General features: G+C 38.7%; 4 long non-coding RNA genes across 4 annotated transcripts in view; 2 read left to right on the plus strand and 2 right to left on the minus strand.

Moving 5' to 3' along the window:
* LOC108010506 (uncharacterized) overlaps positions 1-21026 on the minus strand; it is a 34177-nt gene that overhangs the window by 6153 nt on the left and 6998 nt on the right. The gene's annotated exons all lie outside the window — the stretch shown is intronic.
* LOC139353250 (uncharacterized) lies at positions 3697-4446 on the minus strand. The gene is made up of 2 exons (XR_011604429.1): positions 4193-4446; positions 3697-4128 (listed from the first exon to the last, which is right to left on the minus strand). It is a non-coding gene; the product is annotated as an uncharacterized lncRNA (long non-coding RNA).
* LOC139353244 (uncharacterized) lies at positions 10856-11541 on the plus strand. The gene is made up of 2 exons (XR_011604416.1): positions 10856-11176; positions 11237-11541. It is a non-coding gene; the product is annotated as an uncharacterized lncRNA (long non-coding RNA).
* LOC139353262 (uncharacterized) lies at positions 17810-19710 on the plus strand. Its single transcript, XR_011604446.1, has 2 exons — positions 17810-18025; positions 18978-19710. It is a non-coding gene; the product is annotated as an uncharacterized lncRNA (long non-coding RNA).

Consider the following 21026-nt stretch of genomic DNA (forward strand, 5'->3'; position numbering starts at 1 on the left):
ACTATCGACCCGACACAAATATCAGAGGCACAACACGCTTATACCAAAGGTAAGTCAACCGAATCGGCGCTACACTTGATGGTAAGCACCATCGAGAAATCACTCAGCATCAAGGAATACACATTGATCGCCTTCCTTGACATAGGGGGAGCCTTCAATAAGAACTAGTGGTTGAGCCGCCAATGGTGGGGTTGATCCATAAATTGCTGATACAGTCACAAACCCTTTGATGTCCTGATTCCAGATAGAGAGGAATGGGAGCAGGGCCGTCCGGGCACGACGGAAGCAATCTGCGTCTATACAGATGGCTCCAAATTAGAAGGGCACGTTGGCGGAGGTGTATACTCCGAACAATGAAATATCAGGAAAACATTCAGGATCCCGGATCACTGTAGCGTCTTCCAAGCGGAAGTCCACGATATAAAGAAAGCACTCAACTGTTTAGGGAACATAAGCCTTTAAAGAGGACCCCTAAATATATATGCAGGGTCCTCTTTTTAGAAAAGATAACGCTGACTTTAAATATTATGATGATATGCTTTATTCACATTCGTCTGGTTAACTTAGGTTTAACAAAATATACGTGTGCTAAGAAACTGTACTTTGAGATACTGGCAGCGAGTGAGTATGGCGGAGCGTTGCCACTTTTCACTCAAGTTGCAACTGGGTATAGAGTACAACTTAGGAATATCGAGTACAGAAAGGGAAAGATATTAGATCAGTAGGTGAGATCGATTCTAGTGGTCCTTGTCTCTCCACTACCGCATCCCCCATATATAGTGACAGCCAAGCGGCTATTAAATCGATCCACTCGACATTCACCAACTCCCGTACAATAGCAGACTGTAGCAGATCTCTCCACGAGATGGCAAGTCAGTTTACTATCAGCCTAATATGGGTTCCGGGTCACCGGGATATCGTAGGCAACTGTATAGCGGACGAGTTATTATTTTAACAAAGTAGCCACTCATTGGCAAAACGCACCACAGTGTCGTATCTCTCACCAGACATGGCCTGTGATAAACAATAAAAAAACCTCGGAACTACTCAAATTCAGCCGCACAGAGTGTGGCTTGCTTGTTCGAACTCTTACATTACCACTGGCTCGTTGGCACACATGCCGGCGGGCCAAAAGCCCCAAAAATGACTTCTGCAGAAGCTGCAGGAATGAAGAAGAAGAGGAAACAATATAACACCTTCTCTGCTTCTGCCCAGCCCCTTCACCGACGATCTTACCGAAATATCGGAGATTAATCTTTAAAATATAAGTGCTTTTATGAAATCTTACGGGTGGAAGACATGCTGATCAACTTAACACAGGTGGAAACATATAAGATATGGGACCCTAGAGAAGGAAAAACGAGATCATGCGGTAAGCCTAGTACTCAGATCGGCTAAGAGTTTCACTAGTCGAAAAATCTTATTCTTTGTAGTGTGACCGAAGTTTTCAAAGTTCACCCGCAATGCATGTGGCATGGTCTTACTGTCAAGCAGCTGGACTTGTTGCCAAACGGAAAACAAATCAATTGGAGAAACTTAAAAAGGAGGAGTCTGCTGGTTCACAAAGAAATCAAAATTAAAGTATATGGAATGTTCAACGAATGTTTTTATTTATGTAAATAAATGCTTCGCCATCTTTCCCGCGCCATATGTAGTCCAGCTCCGAATTCCAATAGGCATATCGGACCTTAAGGACGTGGTTGTTCCGCCTAATGCTGCATATAGTCACCCAGCATCCTAGTAATGGCTGGTGATGGCTCCTCCAGCTAGCCCTTAGCGGGCGACCTTATTTCCTCCTCCCTATAGAAGCCGGTGCGTCCTCCATCTCCGCTTTAGCTGCCAAGTAGTTGGTGGAGATGGAGTCCAGTGGTTCCTTAATGGAGAGCTCGTCGGAGATCGAGTGATGTCCCATATTCCTTCCCACTGGGAATGAATTTCCTCCAGCGCTTCAACTATTCTGCCGATTTGCCCCGTTGTGGTATTGCTTCCTGTCGGTCCCACAATACTGGGCAACAGCTTGGATTAGGCGTCCTTTTTCATCTGCACTGACCTCCTTTAGCCGTTTTTGGTGTTTTTCTTCCATTTTTAATTTTTAAATTCCCCACCGCTTCTGCACGAACACCGCCAAAGATTAAATTTCTTATTCTTTGGGCCGCGGAAATCTGGTATTTTTCTGGTATTTCCTTAGCTCATCTGAGTACCGCGCTAAAAAACAGACCCGACGATAAGCTTTAGCCGCCTGTTTGCCTCTCGCTCACTCCTATGGTTAGCTCGCGGTTTTCGTCGATGTGAGTACTAGGCTGTATCACAATGGACCCATAGAGGTCTAAGTGTGTCGGACTATAGTCCGACAGCCGCCCTAACCTAACCTATGAAAAGGCCGACTGATTTTTGAACAATTGGACAAAATACACTCGTTTAAAGGAACGTATATTCTATATGACAGGGACTTTACATAAGTGTTATTTGTGATTATAAAATATGGATCTACTTGCCAATAACCATAATAATATGTAGGTTCTTTTGACTATTGTTTGCCCTGTAAATATGCGATTCTAGCGAAATTTATAACAAACAGCACTGACATTAATTGGGTTCCCATTCATTGGAATCGCACATACGACATGTATTACGCATTTGATGATATAAATTAGCAGTGGAACGAAGGCAGAACGAAGTGAAATGAAATGTATAATAATAAACAAGTCAGGAGACTGATTGCCAAAGGAATCTTTGAAGTTCGTATGTCCTTTAAAGAGTTTATGCGCAATTCAATTGGCCTCCCATTTACTGTTGAAAACTTTCCCATTTTTATGCTCACTCTTACCCTTATATTTTCTATTTTCTAAACTATTTTTTGGTGACAACAATGGCAACCAACACAACACCTGGATCTGGATTGCGATATGGTCTTGGCCTGGGACTCGCCTGCAGCCAATTGCACCGTTGGCAACACAACTTTCGCACATGGAGTCACATTTAAATTGGATTTTAAAACTAAATGCGTATGCGAGGTGAGTCGCGGGTACCAGGTTTGCAAGTCGCAGGTCACAGCCGCTGGCCAAATGCTGAGGGCCATCCGCACAAGAGTCGGCCACAAACCACAGACATCCAGAGATATTTACTATATAATACACGATATCGCAGGAGCGAAAGGTGCCTTACACGCATATACTTCCGGCATTGTCGGACGTTCGCTGGGAACTTTTCAATAATAAACGTTAATGGCTAATGTCATAAAGACATACAATCCGCTAGCAATACCAATTTTCGTATTAACCATGTATGTCAAATGAATTATAATGCTTTAGGAGCCGGCGCACACGTTGGGTAATGGGTGAAATCAATTCAAAGTGGAAAAGTACAGGGCACGTACCCGATCCCCTTGCAGAGAAAAACACAGGTGGTTGGGTCACCCTTCAGTCGCTGCTCCCACAATCTGTGTCTGCGAGCCAAGATCAGCTCCGCTGTGGGATTGCAAATGCTCTGCCACAAGCCCGAGTAATTGTGATTGGCGGCTACACACACCAGTTTTTGGACAGGCCAAAACCAGAACCTGCGCAAAGACTCCAACAGGAACAGCAATGAAGCACTGCAAAAAAGTTTCAAGCCATGGAAATAGTACACTTTATATCATGAACCGTATTAACAATTCTTGTTCCTTGACCCTTGCAAAGGGTCAATCAGACCATTCAATCTCTGAAACATTCGCGTAGCTGCTTTTATTTGTGAATTTGAATAATTCGGAAAAAACACTGTTTTATTATTGTATTTGCTTGTGAATTTGGAAAGTTTTTGCGGATGTCTACGGTAGGTTGAAGGCAATTTGTTTTAGAACTCATATTTTAGTCCTCATGCTTTAGTCCCATAAATATGTTGCCTGCTGCACAAAATATGCATTAATCATAATATGCAGTAAGCCGGTATAGAGTTTCCTTGATCCCGATTTCGAATTTTCCTCACTAATATATTCTCTTTTTGGAATCGTACACATACAGCTCGGTTCTCCAGTAGCATCCCTCATCCGGCACGTCAAACAATCTGGTTTTCTACTGTACTTAGGGTATAAAATTTGACAACCAAGTTCTGGTGACCAAACACATATATAATCAAAACCTCCATCAAAAGCTGTAAAGAAATAGTTGTATAGAGGTATACTTGCTATAGGTATTATTGATGCCGCTCTCAATACCCTCAATTTTCATATTTTTGGGAATGCACTCGCTCAAGTTAGATGTTCCCCGAGGAATATCGCTTTGTTTTGTCCGAGTAAAAGATGCGTCAGCACTTTCTGGGTAAACATAGTATCCCGTATCATTTTCAATAATGCAATTATTCACATTAGCAGCAGTACAGTCTCCACACCTTAGAAAATCTTTATTAATTTCGACACATGTGGTAAGCACAAAAAGAGCAAAAACCAGAAACAAAAATATTTGATCAGTTGACATCTTTTTAAATAAATATCTCAGATACTAAATTATTAGAAACAATTATTTCGAGTATTCCTTTTTTTTAAAAACAGCAAAGCGAGATTAAAATGCGCCACCTACCGGCGGTAGACAGATTTAAGCGTTATGGGCGTTAGAGTGGGCGTGGCGAATTTATTTTTGGATCAATCGATAGGTATTGACGACACCAATACATTTCAGTTAAAATTTTTTATCTAGCATGCAAATTGTGGGCGTCACAGGTTTTCGCGGTTTGTGGGCGTTAAAGTGGGCGTGGCAAACTCTTTTTTGGGTCAATCGATAGGTATTGATAAGAACAATACATTTCAGTTAAAATTTTCTATCTAGCATTAAAACTGTAGGAGTTACAGTTTTGGGCGGTTTGTGGGCGTTAGAGTGGGCGTGGCAGTCTACTGAAACAAACTTGCGCTGCGTAAGAAGCTCAGGAATCTGTACGCCAAATCTCAATAGCCTAGCTCTCATAGTTTCCGAGATCTCAGCGTTCATCCGGTTTGTGGGCGTTAGAGTGGGCGTGGCATATTCGCGAAGCAAACTTGCGCTGCGTATAAGGCTACGGAATCTAAATCTGAAATCCCAATTCTCTATCTTTGATCGTTTCCGAGATATCAACGTTCATATTTACGATTTTTTTAAGTTTGTGGGCGGTTTATGGGCGTGGGAAACTTTTTTTTGGGTCAATCGATAGGTATTGATAAGAACATTACATTTCAGTTAAAATTTTTATTCTAGCATAAAAATTGTGGGCGTCACAGGTTTTCGCGGTTTGTGGGCGTTAGAGTGGGCGTGGCACTCTACTGAAACCAACTTGCGCTGCGTAAGAAGCTCAGGAATCTGCACGCCAAATCTCAATAGCCTAGCTCCCATAGTTTCCGAGATCTCAGCGTTCAACCGGACAGACAGACGGACAGACGGACATGGCTAGATCGACTCGGCTAGTGATCCTGATCAAGAATATATATACTTTATGGGGTCGGAAACGCTTCCTTCTGCCTGTTACATACTTTCCGACGAATCTAGTATACCCTTTTACTCTACGAGTAACGGGTATAAAAATATATATTCAACGAAAAACTTAAAAAATCTGAGACCATCTCCAAAATGTCCTGCTCACATACTTAAGCCACCTGGAAAATATTGGTTGAAAAAGATAAAATTTTCCCAATCTTCCTTATAATTTTAATAAATTAACTTCAATATTGAGTGGGATGACCTTTCTGCTTAAGAAGAGCGGAGCAACACTTTGGCATTGAGTCCACAAGACGTGCGCACTGTTGATGGGTGATTTTCTTCCACTCTTCTTGCAAAATTCGCCACAAATCGTTTTTATTTGCTGGTTTTTTTGGCCAACGACTTGTTTAAGAATTCCCCACAAATTGTCTATAGGGTTTGAGTCGGGGCTCTACGGTGGCCATTGCAAAACATTGATTAAGCCACGACTTGTCTATCTTGCTGGTGTGTTTCGGGTCGTTTTCCTGTTGAAATATCCAGGCAAGTGGCAAATTATCGGCATATTCTCCAGATAAATTGTTAATAAGGATGTCCCTGTCCATTTCGCCGTTCATAATGCCTTCTATCTTCACCCGATGCGGTGAAACAGCCCCAGACCATAGTCGAAGCGCCACCATGTTTAACGGTCTTCTTCGTGTTTTTGGGGTCCAATTGTTTGTTGGGAGGGCGTCGTACATATGGTTTACCATCACTCCCAAAGACATTAAACTTGGATTCGTCGCTCCAAACAATCATATTCCAAAAATTGGGACCTTTTTGAACATGCTCTCTGGCGAACTGAAGGCGCTTTTTAACATTTTTAATGGACAGCAATGGTTTTTTTTGGGCAATGCGTCCATATAACCCGAATTCATTTTGCCGTCTTCTTATGGTCTGAGCTGACACATTCACACCATAATCTGCCGCCATTTGACCCCTGATTTGCGTCAAAGTCAAGAACGGATCGGCTTTACTGATTTTGGAATTCCGTCTATCGTCGTTTAAAGTGGTTTTTTTCGTGGAATATTTTCCCAGGTTCCATTTTTCTTATAAAATGCAATCGCATATGTATCTGACTTTGCCACGCGAAAAATTTAAAGTCTTACAAATTTGTAGAATATTTGTGTTTTTTTCATAATATCCCATATGTATTAGCTTTCTTTCGGCCGGTTTTGTATTCTTATTTTTAGCCATAGCGGTCAAATTGTTTTGGGAAACGTATTTAGTATTCAATATTTTAGTTTAGAAAATAACTAGCACAACTTTCCCCGAAAAAACACAAGTTTGATGGTTTTAGCTTAAGGTGGCTTAAGTATATGAGCAGAACACAATACTCCTTTTTGACATTTAGTCAATTTTTTTTGGAAAATTCCGAATACCTATGTACTTAAATAACAGTGTTGCAAAATGCAAAAAATTTCACGCCGAAATAAATATGTTCAAAAAAGTTATTAAGAAAACAGTTTATGGTAGTGGCAGTGGCTTAAGTCTATAAGCACCACTGTACATCCGCGTGTGAATTTCTTGGAATTTTGGTTGACCAGTACGACCTGTTATCACTCCCAATACTGGTGGTAAGATAATTGGGACGATATATTGAAAGAATCTAATCGAAATTCCTGTAGTGACCAGAGACACGTGCGAATTCTCGGAATTGTCGGAAGTTTTACAGTCCTCCCTCTGCGCACAGCAAGGAGCAAGTGCCACGTGCAGCGGTTCATTAGCGGAACCATACGTTTCTTCAGCGCCAGGCCATAATCGCCATTTGAGATGCTCGCACCGCACACCGCGTGAAAGGAATCTTTCATCCTTGCCACACCTGGAATAATTTCATCATCGCCAAACCATAAGCGGCTTCGAGGATTGCCGCCGTCAACACGCGTGAGGATTTGACCTTACCAAGTCCGCACCACGATCTACAAGTCGGATCACGTTGCAGTTCGGGCGAGAATCGCACCGGCGCCGATTTGGCGTAATTCGGACAAGACCGCGGAAGCAGATGCCGCATCCCAATTGGAATTTGAGTTCCAATTCTGGTTTCCAGTTAATTTTGGCCGGGACTGCCAACTCGTTTTTGTATCGCTAAAGCTATTGTAGTTTAATTTTCTTATTCTAAATATTTTTAAAACAAGTTTCTAATTTAATTTACGATTCCTATTTAGCCATTATACTTGCGTGTGTGCTTACGACATAGTATGACATATTTACGCCTAAATTAAACTATTCCACAGCGCACATCGATCGACATCAGGCCTGCTGACTTCGTTGGAGAGTTCGTAGGTACGGCATAGCCGTAAATCATTTACATTCCCATATATATGTACATACATACATATATTCATTCTTGTCTGAGCCCGGCGGGCTCAGCCCGCACACTTTTGGTACAAATATGTATATGTATACATTTACATTTTCCCACATTCGTGTATTGATAAATATTAAATAAGAATCGATTGCCCTTGTATAATTTAAAGTAATCCACCTATGTAAGTGCTTTTCTGCAATTTTTGAATAAGTTTACCGCATATCGATAAAATATGTAATCAGTTTCGTAATAATTTAGCATAAACTAAATATCCATTTCTTTCTCTATTTGATAATCTTGCACTGACACACGATCATATAGAGAGTCGTTTGGCGTGAAGAACGCTTAGTTTTAAGGTTTTAGTGTTAGGATATGTAGTATTAAGAACCATGAACCATATTATCGTATTTGCCGTATTAAATGAGGTTTAAGATGAATTAATTTGTGATCTTTTGAGGGCACTTTAGAGGATGTAGCGCAGCGGTTATTTTAAGGGTGAAGTCTAATGAGACTTCACAGGTAGGGTGGGTATAGAAGGTGGCCAATAACATCTGGGCCCCCGTCTTCGATAGGTACAGTTTCTCGTCCGAATCTTAGCCGTTGGGTTAAAATCCTTATCGTTGCCGATATTGTTAGTTCTGTGACACTCTTGTTTCATCTTAACAGAAACCCACACTTATCTCCCTGAGCAGGCCGCTCAAAGCGTAGACAGAGGTGTTAGGGTGGACAACGCTCATAGAGTGTGTTCGTTACAAAGTTTGAATGTTTATTGGCGATTTTAGATAACTTTTTGTTTCAGGAAAAATTTATATTTCCCCCTAAAACTGAGAAGGTAATTATATCGCCTTAAAATATTATTATTTTAATGTAAAATATTTGTTATGTCGATTATTCATACATTAAGGGCGAGTCTGTCATATAATAGGAAAATTATTCTTAATTTAAAGGCAATATCATTGAAGGCCGATTTTTCTAGAATTTAAAGAAATAAATTTGTGGGTGTATGGTCGATTGTGGGCACTCGGCTGAAACCAACTTTCGCTGCGGAGGAATGTGTATAATCTATATTTTTCTAATTTTTAAAGTTTAAGAAATATAAGCGTCTATTTGGCCAGACAGAAAAATACGCAGATGGATGTGGTTAGTTCGACTTAACTAGGTTCAGGATCACTCGAATATATATACTTTATACAGTTACATACTTTCCAATATACCCTTTTAGTCTACCACTAACGGGTATAAAAATCCACTCAAAAAATACAAAAGAAAATGCATTAATGTTTTATCTCAAAGCTTCTCTTTATCAATGGCCAATCTTAACTTGAACAGGACCGCTAGCCAATTATATTTATCCATGTCCGCCTATCCGTGAGCACTGTGACCTTGGGACTAATACAGCTAGAGGTTAAATATGTTACGTGCAAATTCTTAAACTTCTAATTTTCGGTAAACTTGATCAACATTTTTCGGTTGCAGATATTAAACTGCGGAATTCTCTAACTTGTCGTGGAAGACCTTGAAGCCAAAACTTTTAACACATTTAGCTTTTAGCATTTGAGTTTTTAGAGCCCGAAATCTTAAAAAGCATGGTTTAATGTTATTTTTTCCATTGAAAATCAATTTTTAAATTATTTTTTGCTAGCATGAAAATGGTGGGCTTCACAGGGTTGGGCGGCTTGTGGGCGTTAGAGTGGGCGTTAGAGTGTGCGTGGCGTATTCGCGAAACAAACTTGCGCTACGCAAACAAGGCTACGGAATCTATATATGAAAACCCATTTCTCTATCTTTGATAGTTGCCGAGATATCCGCGTTCATATAAACGATTTTTTGATGTTTGTGGGCGGCTTGTGGGCGTTAAAGTGGGCGTGGCGAACTTTTTTTTTGGGTCAATCGATAGGAATTGATGAGAACAATACATTTCAGTTATTTTTTATTCTAGCATCAAAACTGTAGGGCGTCGCAGTCTGACGAAACAAACTTGCGCTGCGCAGCAATCTCAGGAATCTGCATGCGTAATCCCAGTATGGTAGCTTTAATAGTTTCCGACATCACAGCGTTCATACGGACATGGCTAGATCGACTCGGCTAGTGTTCTTGATCAAGAATTTATATACTTTATGGACTTTTTACTTTCTGTCCGAGTTACGGGTATAAAAATATTTTCTGTGGCGATTTTTCCTATATTTTAGGCTAGCCTTTCTTGAAAAATGAAAATTTTTCTTGATTTTAGCAGGATTTTATTTTATTTAGAAAAATAATTTTATGGGTGTATTGTCACATGGGAATGTGGAGCCTTTCTTTCTTCCTCTAATTTATTGAATGTTAATTGCTCATAATGAGGGAAAAGGATTCATGATCAATATTGTAACCATTAATATGCTAATTTGTGAGGGGCGGGGGCCATTAATATGCAAATTGTCCCAGAACCCAAGATTCCATACTATTTAAAAATTGTGCATTCATAAAATTCTTTTTTTAAATACTAAAAAAATCGCAATGAAATTAGGAAAGAATTTCCTATAGCATAGAGTAATAAACTATATAGAGACACCATTTGCTCTGCCGCTCTATTTAAAGACTTTGCCAGTGCATAGAGTAAGTCTCTATAGAGACACCATTTGCTCTGCCGCTCTCTTAACTAACTAGGTTTAGGATCACTCGAATATGTATACTTTATACAGTTACAGTTATACAGTTATCTTATCTCTAAAGCTTCGCTTTATCAATGACTAAACTTAACTTGATCAGGACCGCTAGCCAATTATATATGTATATCCATGTCCGCCTATCCGTGTGAAAACTGTGATCTTGGGACTAATAGAGCTGGATGTTAAAGATGTTACGTGCTAATTCTTAAACTTCTAATTTTCGGCAAACTTGATCAACATTTTTCGATTGCAGATATTAAACTGTAGAATTCTCTAAGAAGACCTTGAAGCCAAAACTTTTTTAGCTGATTTGAGTTTTTAGAGGCCTTGAAAAGCATGCCTTCTTGGTTTAATGGTTTTTTTTCCATTGAAAATCAATTTTTAAATTCTTGGTCGTAAACTGGATAAAATTATATGTCCCATTAATAATATCTTTCACACCAATCTCAGCATTTCCTAAAGGCAGAAGTACAACATGGCAATAGCCATATTTTTAATAATTATTTCACTTCCATTTCAAGCTGGATGGTCAAAGTTTAATGGAACAGCATCAATGAAGAACTTACAAAGGCTTAAAGATGTTATAAACAATTTGCCGGCCCGACAACCAATTAGATGGCCAAAATCATTCTGGTGGAACATAATTAAAGGCATTTTTAAACCAAAATTTTGGAATTGCCTCATTCGCGCTATAACGGAAGTCGCAAAAAAAACCGCGAAAAGTATACTTGTTAATGGAGGTCTTTGCCTTCTAAAAGAAGCAGGTATAGATGTTTTAAAAATTATCGAATTGCGTATTAAAGTTAATCTACATTGCAACAAAGAGCCCTCTGTTGTATTATGCACCTGGAAGAGAGTCCAGTTTGCTATATATATGTGCTTAACCGTATTACAAGTAATTGAAGGCCTGCTGGATTGGAGACAGCTAGTAATATCGGTTGGGGCAATATGTTCCTTATTAATGAGGAAAGCCACAACTTGTCATTACTATAAATTTACTGTTGACTTAATTGATTGTGTATTTCAAACATGTTTAAACTAAGCTTCGCAAAGGCGAAAAAATATTTCTGTACACTAACAAAACCATGCAAAATCAAAATAAATATATGCATTCAAGTTTTTTGTTACACATTTTACTTTCTATCTTTTTGTGAATGATCGATCGCGACTTCAATCCGAAATAGCAGGACAGCCAAGCGCGGGCCTCGAATTTAATGACAATGGCAGAATCTTAAACAAAGGCAACGTCGCTGAGATTGAATTTGAAAAATTGTTTATTAATTCCATAAGTGAAAAAGTTTCATGGGCATAGAGTAAGAATCTATATAGAGACACCATTTGCTCTGCCCGAACCTCTGCTGAGAGCCAATTCAAGGTAAAGTTTGAAGCTAACCTCGATATTTTAACACACCCAACAAGTGCGAAGCAACAGCAATAGTGATGAGGTTCCATTACAACAACAAAACAGTGGGTAAGAGCAGTGCAGATATATAATTTCCCATAAAACTCACCGCGGGATCGAATTACGAAGTCACTTCAAACATTTTAAAAACTAGGGAAACTATCGTTCATCGCCTGGATGGCATTATTGGCAGTGCCCAAAGAAAGCGGCAGAGCAAATGGTGTCTCTTCCTAAAAAAAACACAAAAATAAGAATAATCAGTCTTTCATAGTTTCATTTTTATACCCGTTACTCGTAGAGTAAAAGGGTATACTAGATTCGTCGGAAAGTATGTAACAGGCAGAAGGAAGCGTTTCCGACCCCATAAAGTATATATATTCTTGATCAGGATCACTAGCCGAGACGATCTAGCCATGTCCGTCTGTCCGTCTGTCTGTCCGGATGAACGCTGAGATCTCGGAAACTATAAGAGTTAGGCTACTTACGCAGCTCAAGTTTGTTTCAGCAGAGTGCCACGCCCACCCTAACGCCCACAAACCGCCCAAAACTGTGGCTCTTAGTCGAGGTAGTTTGGGTCAATCGATAGGTATTGACGAGAACAATACATTTCAGTTAAAATTTTTATTTTAGCGTCAAAACTGTAGGAGCCACAGTTTTGGGCGGTTTGTGGGCGTTAGAGTGGGCTTTGCACTCAGCTGAAACAAACTTGCGCTGCGTAAGAAGCTCACGCCAAATCTCAATAGCCTAGCTCTCATAGTTTCCCAGATCTCAGCGTTCATCCGGACAGACAGACGGACAGACGGACATGGCTAGATCGACTCGGCTAGTGATCCTGATCAAGAATATATATACTTTGTGGGGTCGGAAACGCTTCCTTCTACTTGTTACATACTTTCCGACGAATCTAGTACACCCTTTTACTCTACGAGTAAAGGGTATAACAAAGTAGAACGCTATAGTAGTGTGCCTCGACCATAGGGACCAAGGGGAGATGGAGATATGCAAGCAGCAATGCAATATATGGTTATTTGGGCGGCAAACAGATTTAAATGTTACGGGCGTTAAAGTGGGCGTGACAAACTTTTTTTGGGTCAATCGATAGGTATTGACGACACAAATATGTTTCACTTAAAATGTTTATTCCAGCATTAAGACTGTAGGTGCCCCAGTTTTGGGTGGTATTCAGTAGTAGTATTTCAGCTTTTATAGTTTTAGAGATCACAGCGTTCATACGGACAGACGGACATGGTTAGATCGACTCGGCTTGTGATCCTGTTACATACTTTCCGACGAATCTAGTATACCTTTCTACTCTATGAGTAACGGATATAACTATTCCATGCAGCTAGGAGCTTGTTTCCCCTTAAAGGGTGTAGTAAATAAAAATCAATTTCATTCTGAAAAATAAATTGTATTGTAATTGATTCATTATAAAAATGTTGCAGGTTTAAGAAATCGTTAGTACGATAGTTTTAGCAGTTCGAAAACCTTGGCATGCCCAAGGCTAAGCTATCCAACTGCTTAAGATCTTTTTGGCGAAATAAGAACGTTTTATCCCAGTTCTCAAAAACTTGTTGCCAGTCCGGACAGTCTCGATTTATAACAGTTTTAATATAAAACTTTTAAGAGCTTCTTCAAGCTGATAATCATTTTCATATATATCATTCGCTGCAAGAGAATGATTTTCTGCTGGTGAACTTAGTTTATTTCTTTTTTTTAGCCCTTGAGTTGTTGTGCCTTGAGTATAGCTTTTCACCTGCCACTCCCACAAACCACGCAAAACTGTGGCGCCTACAGTTATAAACACAATTTTAACTGTGAAGCGTTTATAATTTCCGAGATCTAGTATACCCTTTTACTCTGCGAGTAGTTCTGAGTAGTACTCTACGAGTAGTTCTAAATTTTAAATTTAATTGTATCAAAATCGACGACTATATCATATAGCTCCCATAGGAACGATCGGAAAATTGGTGGGAAAATAATATGAAACAAGAAAGGAAGTTAGCTTCGGCAAGCCGAATTTTGTGTACCCTTGGAGTTATAATTATTAAATTTAATTCAAAATTCTTAAAAATACAAAAAATGATATTCCCAATAGTATAAGATAATGTCAAAAACACCGAAGCTATAATTTGTTTCATATTATTTTCCCACCAATTTTACGATCGTTCGTATGGCAGCTATATGATATAGTCGTCCGATTTTGATAAAATTAAATTTGCTAAATAACTTTCAAACGTGTCTTTTTAGAACGATGAAAAAAAGCTTTAAAATAGATTAATAAAACTTGTTTTAATTATTTTAAAACTATCATATTTAGACAAATCACTTAAGGTATTTTGTACTTTATATTATTTTACAATACCTTTACAACGACAAACTAGCGAGTTTTTCCAAAAGTGGTGTATCTTAGGTTTCCTATATGCATCAGTTAAACAGCGTCTTAAAATTCCAGTACGCAATACACTCTTCCTATAAAATTTATCCGTTCGATTTTTTAATTTTTGTAAAAAGGAAAACTGTGATTCTGCCATTTTGTTGCTAATTAAACTAAATCTGTTTTTTCTGCGCCTTCCATTTTTAAGTGTTCCCTGTCATCATTGCTTAAGTTTTCGTAGTAAATGTGTTTGTGCCTAACCTAAGTAGACACTCGCAAGCCGATCGCGTCGTAGTTTTTCAAACCCTGATGTACATGATGAGAACCTTAGTATTGATCCGATTGCTCTTGTTGTTTTTCCTTCGATTCCAGATACTTTAATCGGTGACTACATTTCCTTAAGAGACAGCAGATCTGCCACCCTCTTTGAGATAAGTTTCACCTGTGATCCACTATCTATTACAGCGCGACATGTTTGTAGTTGACCGGTTGGCCCTTGTAATGATACCTTGGCGATCGCAAGCAGAGTATATCCTCTAGGGATGTCGTAGCCTGGAATGGTTACTGCGCCGGCCACTGGATTGCTAGTTGGTCCTTTGTGTAACAGTGAATGGTGCCGTTGCTGGCAGACTCGACAATTGGTCGGTGATCCACAGTTTTCAACCATATGAGCTGTCGACAAACAATTTGTGCATGCTCCTATTTGAATAATGGCTTGGCGCCGTGTTTTGGGGTCCATTTCCTGGAACCGGCTACATGCTCTAAGATTATGTGGTCCTAGGTGACAAATCTTACAGCTCTCTTCGTTGTGAACTGAATGATAGCTTATCGTCTCCAGCATGAAAGCGCGCCGCTCAATAAACGTCAGTACACTCCTTAACATTGGAATTTTCGTTGGTGCATCCGCTGAATTTTACAGTGCAGCTAGAGACTGCTGGTCTAGTTTTCTTCTGATAATAAAGCACAGGATTGGATCCCAGGATTTTGTGCTGACATCGAGGTTTTTAATAGTACTCATTGAGTTTTTGATATTGTCATGTGAGGACCTTAGTTGGCGCGAGGAGCCGTCTATAGGCTTATGGTCAATAATTTTTGCTATGGCGGCGAGTACTAGTATTTTTCCTTTCTGGTACCTGGCCTTCAAACGCAACCAGGTGTCGTCATAGCCACCTTGTGAGAAGGCTGTGTCTGGCAAAACGTTCCTCGCTTCACTACGAAGAGAACTCTGTAGAATATGTATGTTTGACTGGCCGAATATGGTTTATTATGTACCGATTCCACGAAGAGATCATGGAACCGTGGCCAGTCTAGATACTCGCCGTTAAACTCCGGAATGCAATTTGGCGGAAGTGCCAAGTTTAGGCTCATTGGCGCGTCGTGTTCTCTAAGCAGGTTCATTTCGTATTCCTCGTATAATGTGTGGAATTGAGCTAGCTCTGCTTCTGCCAGAGGTGTGCTGATATTTTTCGACCAGCTCCTTAAGTGCTACTAGTCGTGAAGAGTACTCACTTCCAGTGTGTAATGCCGTTTGCTGGACTTCTCCATCTAGGTCGCAAAACTGCTGCCAGAGGTCGTTTAACTGATTTAGCTTACCGGAATAATAGCCGTCTCGGTGGCGTCGGTCGGCAGAATACTTTCCATAATTCTTAATGAGCTGCTGGATTTTCCCTTGCAGCTCGTTTTGGTTGTCGGTAATCGATTGTGTAAATCGATTCTTGTGTGACTTGTTTCCTTTATGAATGAAGTAGACATATTGTGTGTCTTGGAAACAAAGAATTCTGTGAAGCCGGATAAAGCTGTGTGTCCTGTGAAGCTGGATGAAGCTGACGATCCTGTGAAGCTGGATGAAGCTGATTATCCTGTGAAGCTGGATTAAGCTGACGATCCTGTGACGCTGGATGAAGAAGCGTATCCTGTGAAGTTGGATGAAGCTGAGTTTCCTGTGAAGCTGGGTTAAGCTGACGATCCTGTGACGCTGGATGAAGAAGCGTATCCTGTGAAGCTGGATAAAGCTGAGTATCCTGTGAAGCTGGATGAGCTATGGTTTCCAGGGCGGGTGGATGTAGAGAACTTAACGAGTCTTCTCACCAGTCAGAGGTTCTGCTTTTGGTGTGAAGGGGGTTGCTGGAGTGTGATCCTTTGTTGGTAAAGGATCACGTCGGGGTCACCAATGTTTCTGCCTAACCGAAGTAGACACTTCTGGGTCACACCGCGGGACAAGGGGGTAATGGGCACTTGTCGTTGGCACGGGGACGTTTTGCTAGCAGGACGATCGCATCGCGGCAATGGTAACGATGGTTACTGCGATGCCGAACCACAGGCGATGCTGGGGCTGCGCTGAGGTTGAGCTAAGGTGGTTAGCTGCTAGTTGAGATAGCGTATTACGAGCCCTATTCCCAGAGGTAGGAAGTAGAACCGCGGAGTTATGAGTTGCTTTGATAACTGATTTATTCTTCATTTGCTAAATGCTTATATACTACTTGGAACACGGAAGTTTAGTGGAATGATTAGTGAAATAAGCTGTATTCTAAAGTAGGTCAGGGAATTATGATTTTGGTAGCATGGTATGCGTAGTTGGCTCGGCTGACACTGCAAAATGTGCTGACTGCATTGGCGGGTCAGTGTGGCGTTAAGTCGGTGAGACGGTGAGTTAGTGAGACATATAATATGCTGATCAGCAATTCTCCTCTGCTGTGGGTGCTACTGAGCGCCTGGTGTTGTTCCCAACTTAGCTACTGCTTGATTTGTTGGGTGCTGGTCATGTTGAGCACCCTTGGGTACGAACAGAATGTTTCAATTTCCACTGTCAAGCAGAATAATTCAGAGTTGCAACGAAAAAATTCTGCAAATTTGCAAAATATTAGTCATCCTAGGACTTTGCTACGGTTTTCTGTTACCATTAGATTGCTATTGATAAATGAAAGTAAATTTAACTAACATTTCGTGAAAAACCCCGGTTTCCATAAAATATAGCGCTTCATAGTCGAGTGGTCTCTTTCACGTGGCTTACGTCCAATCCCTAAGTCGGGGAAATTTCTGCCCAGATCAGCCCCAGTATTATCATCAGCTTTTCAACATACACCCAAAGGAGTCAATCTAGTACTCTACTACTACTACTACCTACTCATGAAAGTGCATATAAAACCTAAAACCTAAAAAAACCTTCAATGCCTTTTAATCTCATTTTGCACGCGGAAATATAATTTTCCTTTGAATGCTTGAATCTAAAATATTTTGCTGAGCGGGTATGAAAACATTTTAGAAAGTGTATTCATTTAGTCGAATGTACAATCTTATTTTTTAGTGCTAAAAATTCGCATAATAGGTGATTAATTTTTGCCAGTTTTTCTGTTGTGATGAATCGTAGGAGATGCCTATGTTAAAATCACCAAATTTTAAAAGCGCTCGTGTTTGTTTTATGTGTGCAGAGCTATTCCCTACGTTTGCTTACTGGGGCGATGCCAAGCCCGGATTTACAATTAAGAAAATAAACACCTTCCATAATTCGTATTTTATTTAAGTGTAGTATAGTCTTCTATGATTGCCAAGACGAATTGATTTGAACTGTATATCAGTTAAAATTGCGTCTTGTTTAAATAATACGACATAATAAAACACTTTAGTATTTCTGTCTACGTATCAATAAATAAGGATGAATATCTTAAAAGTGTTTACTATTTTTGTATTCATACATTGCCATTTTGCAAGACATCCTCCTTCGGATAATAAAGAAATTGTCGATTCCAACGAAAAAAATGTGCTAAAACCGATGAACCGAGCAGTCACTCCTCCGAACACACAAGTTTTGGGACAAACAACTAGGAACATTTTAATGCAAGTATTTCATCGCATTGGGGAATATAACAAGAACCTTAATTGTAAGCTGCTAATAAAGATCAACCAATACAATATCGAGAACCCTTACCGAAATTCAAGTTAGTTTTTTTTTCGCAAATACGTGGACTGCCGTCCACGGTGATAGGAAAATAACTCAAAGCGATATAAAAGAAAACAAAAAAAAGGATATTTTGGAAAAATTTTAAATGAGATTGTGTTCTGATAAAAAGCATAGAGTATTTATAAACTTTTTTCCTTGACTTGAAAACTTAAATTTTTTGATGCAATAAGTTTCTTTAAGCAAAAATAATAGTAACTGCAAAAATAATTTTTCGAAAATCATTTTGCTTTTGTTTTTTTATGGTTTTTTAAAGGTGACAATGTCGGAAAAAATTTATTTTTGAAAAATTCTTTTTGCAGTTACTATTATTTTTGTTTGAAGAAATTTTTTGCATCAAAAAATTTAAGTTTTCAAGTCGAGGAAAATAGTTTATAAAGTAGATGTTTACAAAAATTCTTCCTTTTCAATAAGTACCGAATGGGTTAAGAAATGTATTGTATCATTCAAACGGAATTTTAATTACTTTTCCATTGATGCCAAAATTAACAAGAAGTAAGTTCAAATTATGAGTATATCTAACTTTTGTTTTGTGAAAATACTTTTGACCACCCCATAATAATTTCCCACAAAACTCACCGCGGGATCGAGTATCGAGGTCACATCAAACATTTTAAAAACTAGGGAAATTATCGTTTTTCGCCTGGGTTGCATCATTGGCAAAGTCTCCAAAAAGAGCGGCAGAGCAAATGGTGTCTCTATATAGTTTATTACTCTTTTGTCAAAACTGTGAACAATTTTGCAATTAGATGTTTATTTTTTAAAAGAATTTGCATTTTAAATTGTATCCATTGTTTACTAAAACACAAAAATCTGTTCATTTCATTATAGGAGAAATGAAGGAAAAAAAACAACTACAGAGGAATGGACCACACCCATGTACGAAAAAATTATATTCCAACCCCCGAATGCAGTAAAAATTTTTGAATTTCTTGGCACTTTCATGATGAAGAGAGTACAAAAATGCTTCCTGGAAGCAAACGCAAAGTTGATAAGCACTACAAATTTGTTTATAGACATGTATAAAAAGTGCCCAGTATCCGTACAGATAAATGTAAAAGATATTTACAAAAGGGCCTCTCAAATTGTGAAGGCACTTAGAATTATGGATAAACCGTGTAGGAGGGAATATGGAATATTATTTGTAGGAGTAGGGTGTGTGGTTGAGATGTCTATAAGACTAGTAAAATTTTTAACTGAACAATCTACGAACATTCCAGACCTTTATTTTAAAGTACGTGAATATGACATAAAGGATTTTTCGTGCATAAGAGATGAATTTTATAGCTTTGGATGCCAATATTTGCAACTTCCAACAGAATACACTTTCTGTACTATTTATAACTTTAAACCAAAAGGTCCAATGGATGCAGCCGAACTTGTATTTGATTTGGTCGATGAAGCGGCTGATCTAATTTCTGAGGAAGATATCAAAAAGGGTGACAATTTTATTAAGAAGGTAATAAAAAGAATGAAATTAAAACCATCAAAGACTGGCCATATTGAAGGTTTAGTTTTTCCAAAAGTAAAAAAGTAATATAAATGTAAAAGAAATAAGTTTAAATTTGGTGTTTTATTTAAGGGAGCGTCTGAAATGTGCTTTAGTTGCGGTGGAAACTACAACTATACGATAACCTAACACATAAAGTACCATGAAAGAGTATAAATACATATGGATGTATTTCTATACTCTTTGTAAATATTTTTTGAATTATGCTTAGATTAGTGACGTCAGGAACTGCAAGATATTTAAATAGTATTGTACCCAAAAAGTGAGCTGGCGTTAGCACATTGATGTTATCTGGATGCTCTGTAATTGGATGCAATGGGACACAGTGCTCTTGAAGCAGAAGCAGGGTTTTTGAAAATGGATGGAAGGTTTTTGAACGTAGAGTTTTCCTACATGAGCTCTAGTTTCAGAATTTTCACACAGCGAAATCATACCTGATCCTATTTTAAAGATACATGTGTATATATCTTCATATGTATACTCTAAGTGGATTATAAATAAGTCTGCACAGATAATAATTTCAAATACAGATTAAATGTGTTTTATATATTTCTTTTGTATTGTTTTAGTTAATTTAGAGTTGGATTAATTAGTTTAATAAGACATCTTGTCAGAAAAAATTTAAATACTTGAATATACCACTTTCAGCGTAACCCGGGACCAACGGCGTGGACGTAGTGGTAATCTGGACCCATATTTTTTTTTTGTAATTTTTTATTTGTATTTGTATTTGTATTTTTTTGTATTTTGTTTTTTTTATTTTGTTTTCGTTTTGTTTTTAATGTGGTTTTTCGTTTATCGAGAAATGTTCAAATGATGAAAAATAAAATAAAATGACGTCTGGTGCTACAGATAAATACGTCATTATTATATAAAAATTTGAGGAATAACAATCCTTTTTGGAATCGGAATTTCGATTATACATTGAGTGATGAAAATTCTACAACTGCTCTGAAAAGCCTCTCTAAGTATAATTTGACTTCGATAGTATTAATTTTATACCTCTCCCAAGTTTGAGAGAATTCGCGGTGGAGTGACTCCCCACTTTGCTCAGACCAATACCCTAGTCCATTATTGTGTTCTATGAACTGAAGACATTCTTTAATGTGAGTTTTTAATACATGTATTTTCAATGTTATAGAGACGTCTTCAATTTCATGTAAAGCATCTAAAGCTTCGTTAAGCTCATTTAAATGAATATCCAGTTCTGGTCCTACTTTACCAGATGTGAAACTGCAATCGACAACTTTATTCATTATCACAAAAGCATTGAAAAAGGGTATGATTTTCAAATAACCGACTTTTTCATATATCTCAGGATCTTTTAGTTTGTGAGCTTCTTTTAAAAGTTTCCTACATGCGTTGCCTTC

Source organism: Drosophila suzukii, chromosome 3 (genome assembly GCF_043229965.1).
Source record: "Drosophila suzukii chromosome 3, CBGP_Dsuzu_IsoJpt1.0, whole genome shotgun sequence".
Classification (NCBI taxonomy): Eukaryota; Metazoa; Arthropoda; class Insecta; order Diptera; family Drosophilidae; genus Drosophila; species Drosophila suzukii.